Here is a 6,997-nt window from a genome sequence, read left to right on the forward strand (position 1 = left end):
TTTAGTTTTTGGTGAGTAACGTACCAGTATTTAAAGTAGTTTCATGTCCACTAACAATACAGTGCAAAATCCTTCTATTTACTGAAAAAATAGCATTAAACTGCTATTGTAAAAGTCGCTATAATACTTATTTAGACACTTTCAAAAGTCTCTATCTTCTGATGAACTTAGAAAACTGCAAGAAAACGTGGTAGTTTCGGTGCCTAGTGGAAGGCGGCGTAAAAAAGAAGCAGACCAATCTGCATGGAAGAGCGAACGCGAAAAGCAAAAAAAAGATAGCTATGTAAAAGTTACTGTCTCAAAACTCGCTATATTCAATTTATATATATAAAATTCGCAAAAACTACCACATTGCCATATTGTTTTTTAATTGCATTAGGCTTTTGTTTATCCAAATTTTCAGATAATAAAGAGAAATATACAATTTGAATGTTACTTGTTGTTGTAGACGTTTTTTTTTTATTTATGGATCACTATTATAAAATCACATAACCCTGTTTGCAAGTGGACTACTCATTTGTGCAATATTAATAAAAAAATTCAACAAACTTTCCTACAAATTTCGAACTTTTAAAAATTCTAAAAAATCAAACCATATTTTTAGCCATTTAAAACGTATACTTTAATCTACTAGAATTCAATAGGCTACAAAACTGCATACTCAGAATTTAATTAAAAAACTCGAAATTTTAACGAAAATTTTTAGATTTTTTTTAAATTGCATTAATTTTTAAGGCATTGTCACTCGATTGGTACATTTGTACAAATTTGTAAATTTTTATATTAGGCTATTGGTAAAAAAAAAAATGGGAAAATTTTTTTTGTAGTCAAAAGATTAGACAATATTCTATTGAAAAATTTTAACAAATTAATTTTCGTGATTGGGATAGTGACAAATATTTTGGGTGTTCAAACAATTGGGATACGATTTACATCAAATTTTGACAAATACCCCATCGTGTTACACTGCCTTTAAACTTGTATTTATACGGAAGTTGGTAAAGAACGAACTATAAAAAACTAACCGAAATTAAATAACAACAAAAATAATATTTTAAAACTTGTCAAAATTTGGTGCGGCTATAATTTTTTCGACTACTGTACATAAGTTGACTATGATGATGACTATGATTACTCGGCCGTGCTATCATAGTAGCACAATGCCACTCATATTTGACTTACAAACAAAATACGGGCAGGAATTTCAAGATTTTAACCCTGTTTTTATGAAAAATTTTATTTTTATCAGTATTTTTTTTTAATCAAAATATGTTGAAATAAAAGTGAAACTAAAAAAAATTTTGCAACGTATTGGCGCTTATCAGAGTCCAGCCACTAAATCGAAACTAACAAAGTTGCAACTTAAATTTAAGTACCAACTTAAAATTCACTTCTATTCATAGTCGCATTTTAGACTTCTACTAAGTTGTTTTAACTTAGTTCCACGATATTGCAAAACGAGTGTGATAATGTATCGATTTTTCTTTACGATATTTTGGAAAAATTACATTTTTATTAAATAATGTCAAGTTTATGTAATTTTTTCTTTCATTGCATNTTTTTAAATTGCATTAATTTTTAAGGCATTGTCACTCGATTGGTACATTTGTACAAATTTGTAAATTTTTATATTAGGCTATTGGTAAAAAAAAAAATGGGAAAATTTTTTTTGTAGTCAAAAGATTAGACAATATTCTATTGAAAAATTTTAACAAATTAATTTTCGTGATTGGGATAGTGACAAATATTTTGGGTGTTCAAACAATTGGGATACGATTTACATCAAATTTTGACAAATACCCCATCGTGTTACACTGCCTTTAAACTTGTATTTATACGGAAGTTGGTAAAGAACGAACTATAAAAAACTAACCGAAATTAAATAACAACAAAAATAATATTTTAAAACTTGTCAAAATTTGGTGCGGCTATAATTTTTTCGACTACTGTACATAAGTTGACTATGATGATGACTATGATTACTCGGCCGTGCTATCATAGTAGCACAATGCCACTCATATTTGACTTACAAACAAAATACGGGCAGGAATTTCAAGATTTTAACCCTGTTTTTATGAAAAATTTTATTTTTATCAGTATTTTTTTTTAATCAAAATATGTTGAAATAAAAGTGAAACTAAAAAAAATTTTGCAACGTATTGGCGCTTATCAGAGTCCAGCCACTAAATCGAAACTAACAAAGTTGCAACTTAAATTTAAGTACCAACTTAAAATTCACTTCTATTCATAGTCGCATTTTAGACTTCTACTAAGTTGTTTTAACTTAGTTCCACGATATTGCAAAACGAGTGTGATAATGTATCGATTTTTCTTTACGATATTTTGGAAAAATTACATTTTTATTAAATAATGTCAAGTTTATGTAATTTTTTCTTTCATTGCATGCTTATGCAAAAGAATAAGGTATAAGTTTCTTGTTAATTGTGTGAAATAGCCAGAACTACCGCAATGATGTGAAGTCGATGTTTATCGAAAGCATGCTGTGAAACATAGAAACACATATTTAAATGTTATGCACTAATTTGCTTTAAAAGAACAAGCTTGAAATTGACTTATTATTTGAGCATTTATATATGTAAATCATTCCAATTATAAAATTGTGATGTAGCCTTGTTCGAATTGTAATACGCATTTAATTTCATCTTCCGATNTGGTAAAGAACGAACTATAAAAAACTAACCGAAATTAAATAACAACAAAAATAATATTTTAAAACTTGTCAAAATTTGGTGCGGCTATAATTTTTTCGACTACTGTACATAAGTTGACTATGATGATGACTATGATTACTCGGCCGTGCTATCATAGTAGCACAATGCCACTCATATTTGACTTACAAACAAAATACGGGCAGGAATTTCAAGATTTTAACCCTGTTTTTATGAAAAATTGTATTTTTATCAGTATTTTTTTGTTAATCAAAATATGTTGAAATAAAAGTGAAACTAAAAAAAATTTTGCAACGTATTGGCGCTTATCAGAGTCCAGCCACTAAATCGAAACTAACAAAGTTGCAACTTAAATTTAAGTACCAACTTAAAATTCACTTCTATTCATAGTCGCATTTTAGACTTCTACTAAGTTGTTTTAACTTAGTTCCACGATATTGCAAAACGAGTGTGATAATGTATCGATTTTTCTTTACGATATTTTGGAAAAATTACATTTTTATTAAATAATGTCAAGTTTATGTAATTTTTTCTTTCATTGCATGCTTATGCAAAAGAATAAGGTATAAGTTTCTTGTTAATTGTGTGAAATAGCCAGAACTACCGCAATGATGTGAAGTCGATGTTTATCGAAAGCATGCTGTGAAACATAGAAACACATATTTAAATGTTAAGCACTAATTTGCTTTAAAAGAACAAGCTTGAAATTGACTTATTATTTGAGCATTTATATATGTAAATCATTCCAATTATAAAATTGTGATGTAGCCTTGTTCGAATTGTAATACGCATTTAATTTCATCTTCCGATTCAAATGGATAGCTCTTTGTAAATTTCAATTGGAGATCATTCAATATTACAAAATCACGCTCTGCCAACTTAATTTTTACATATTTCGTATTTTTCCTAAATTTAATAAAATACTTCTTCCTACCCTGCTGGGAAAGCTACTAGTTGTAAACTAGAATTCTACCGGTTTGCGTTTCAGCCGAACTAGTTCACGTTCTATCCTTTTTCAATGTTAGCGACTGGTATTTTGAACATTGCGATGTCCTACGAGATGTCAATTGCCAGGCTATGCATCAGCATCTACTAGTATAAAGACTAGAAGGATCATACCAGTTGATAAGATAGTCTGCCAATTCATGCCCAGTGAAAAGCATAAGTGTGCATTTTTGCTCACGACGCTAAAGCAGTCACAATGGCTGACAGAGCAAAGCACTCGCGTGGTAAGCCTGAGGTCCCAGGTTCAAATCGTGGCGCAGGGACAATTTTTTTATTTTCTATTTTTTTATTTTATTTTTATTTTTTATAAATTTTTTTTTGTTTATGCTGTTTATTGTTATTTTTAAATTTAATAAAAAAAATATTTTTGTTAAATTTCTTTGTTTTTATAGCAATAGCATTTCTTCCTAAATGTTTTTTTGCAATGCAATTAGATTTTCAAATTTGTTATTTATTTATATAAATTGAATAAATTATTTTTACTTACATTTATTTAACTTTAAAATTCTTAACCACCTCCAAGCGGCCTCGAACCTGCGATTTCAGAACCAGAACCAGTAGTCTTCACGTGACGCCACAGCCGACATTTGTAAGAAAAGCAATTAATTGCGTTTTATTTTTGGCTTTGACAATTCAAAGGCAGATGTCGCTGATCGCCTAAGTTCTTCGAAATTGTCGAACTGGTACGCACATACTAGTTAATGAACTAGTATTTTTTCTAACTGGTTTGGCTTTTCACTGCAGGGTAGTTACGACTTAATTGCAGCTGCAGCCGAAACTAAATTTTAGGTTGGTACTTAGCCAGAAAAGTCGAAAATAGGGCGACTTAGTTGTGAACTAAATATGACTATGAATATGCGCCATTTATTTTACAATTAACTTATTTCTTCCAAATATGGACTATTTACAAACAAAAGTAAATGCATATATTTCTGGTCGATTAAGATTTTTAATCAAAAGTATAAATATATAATACATGTATATGGTGTTAAAATACTTGGTTATTGCAGCCCTTAACTAAAGGCGCACTCGTCCCATACAGCGACACCGGTTCTTCTGAAGAGTTAGTGGAAGAGGAAAATTCTTTGTTTCTTAAACTAATGCACTTCCAATAAGGCAAAAAAGGCTAATCCTCTGCTCTTTGATACTTTGCCAGGGGAGATGGTTGCCCTGTAAAGCAGAAGGTTGCTTAAAATTACGATATTATGAAATGCGTGAACCCGATAAGGATAAGTAGGCAAAACATGCACTTTAACAGGGTTGAGTGTAACGTCAAACACACTTTGCACCATGGAAGAACAACATTTTTTGGGACAAACGAAATCGGCAATAGTTTTTAAAGAGAAATAGTATTTTATCCAATAATGTATGTATGTAGAGTTGTTTTCTTAATAACACAAGAAATAAGTTAAAGGCATCAAAATGGTTTTTGTTAATGCAAAAACATGTGTTTTCTTTAATATATCTTTTGGCCTAACCGCCGCAATCGCGTGCTGCAGCCTTTTTTTGTGACGGCAAAAATGGCGTAGGCGACAAAATCACTTGTTTCATTAAAGATGGACAAATAATACCACCAGTATTATATACCTAACATCAAACGCAATTGGTTCATTGACCTTCACGTTAGTATCTACAGTAATTGCCGTGTTAATAAAAAACGCCTACTGTAAAATTTACTTTTTGTTGTTGTTGGCGGTTAGGGCTCGAGTTTTCGCGCTCCCTCTTGACAAAATCGTCTCTCTGTTACTGTGTTGGTGCGTGTGTGTGTGCAACCTTTTGGAAGAGAGTCTCAAAACTCTAATGTCACTAATGAGCAAACCTTTAATTATTAAATCATGTACATATCCCAGTGCTGAGAATCAAAACAAAAAGAAGAGGTGACACGCTGAGTAATCGCGTCTAAGTTTCTAGGTAAGGCAAGTCAAATGTAAGTCTTGCATAAGCCAGCTCTAACGCGTTATAACAAGGAATGAAACGATACCATGCAGGTATCGATACTTTTACCGAAAAAGAGTATTGGAACGATTACCCTTAAAACTCGAGGGTTTCCCAAATATCCTTCGGTTCGTATCTCTGGATTGTTAAATAAATGCTAACGATGACCAAATTGTAGTACAATTAACTTTATTGTACAACAAACAATTTACAATACTCTGTAATAGAGTAAAAACACTTTACAATACTTGTTAAAGCAATAACAACGCTTTACTAAACTTGTTAACACAATTAAACTTATAGCTTGGTTATTCGCAACTCACTTCTCTGTTCACTTTACTTGTAGCTTGCTGACTTGTAACTAACTCATTCGTTGTGGCGGCGTCCTTATATACCTGCGCTGTCAGTTTTGGCAACTCTAGAGCGTTCTGAAGTTTATCGCTCATTCTCTTTCTCTCGCTGTTCGCAGTGTTCATCCAACTTGTTTCTCTTTGTGGAACATTCTACGTCATTCCTCGAACATTCTGCCTATTTCTCGTTGTTCGCTTCGCTTTGCCGCATTATTCGTCAAAGTATCTATGCCTGAAAAATATCGGACCTAAAGTACCGATACCTACTCGTATCGGTATTTATTGTGTATTCCGTATTAAGTTAAATTAATTTTATTAAATCACAAGTTAATCATCCTCTGGGAATCCTTAACCCCGAATAATAAAATTTAATAATGAAGGGACTGAAAATAAATAAAACTCCGTTACATAGCAGAACTATATGTTTAATGATGAATGGTATTTACACAGATACATATACACTTACAAGTTAATCTTATTTAAGAAAACATTTATAAAAAAAATATTTCAACGAAAAAAGTCTTCTTTTGTTGTACTTCCCAAAAATAATAGAAGTTTTTATAAATGTTTGCCAGTCAACCGATTTCTTGACAAACAATCGTTCGCAAGAAACAGATGTTGCAACTATATGTAAATATATCGTGCTTGTTTATACAACAAAGGTAACGCAGTTTTCAGCTCCTCTCATTCTTCTAATAGGTTCGACTTCAGGGAGGATACTGGGCTGGATAAATGAAGGACACTTCGTCACATTGCGTAGACCTTTTTTTTCTTTGACCAACGGCGAGCTGTTTGTGGTATTCCCAGAAATCGAAGTCATCATTGGCTCTCGTACGTTAAAGAACGCGCAATTTGTTTTTTTTTTGACAAGTTCATAAATAAGAATAAGGCAAGGTTTAAATGTTCCAACTGTTTAGCCAATATGATAATAGGTGCGTTCGTTTAAAACCTCCAGTAAAAAACATCCAACTGCCAAATTCCGGCGAATTGTCGTCTGTTCTCTCACAAGAAAAAATA

Source organism: Rhagoletis zephyria, unplaced genomic scaffold (assembly GCF_001687245.7).
Source record: "Rhagoletis zephyria isolate East Lansing unplaced genomic scaffold, Rhagoletis_zephyria_1.1 Rzeph_scaffold_00467, whole genome shotgun sequence".
Taxonomy (NCBI): domain Eukaryota; kingdom Metazoa; phylum Arthropoda; class Insecta; order Diptera; family Tephritidae; genus Rhagoletis; species Rhagoletis zephyria.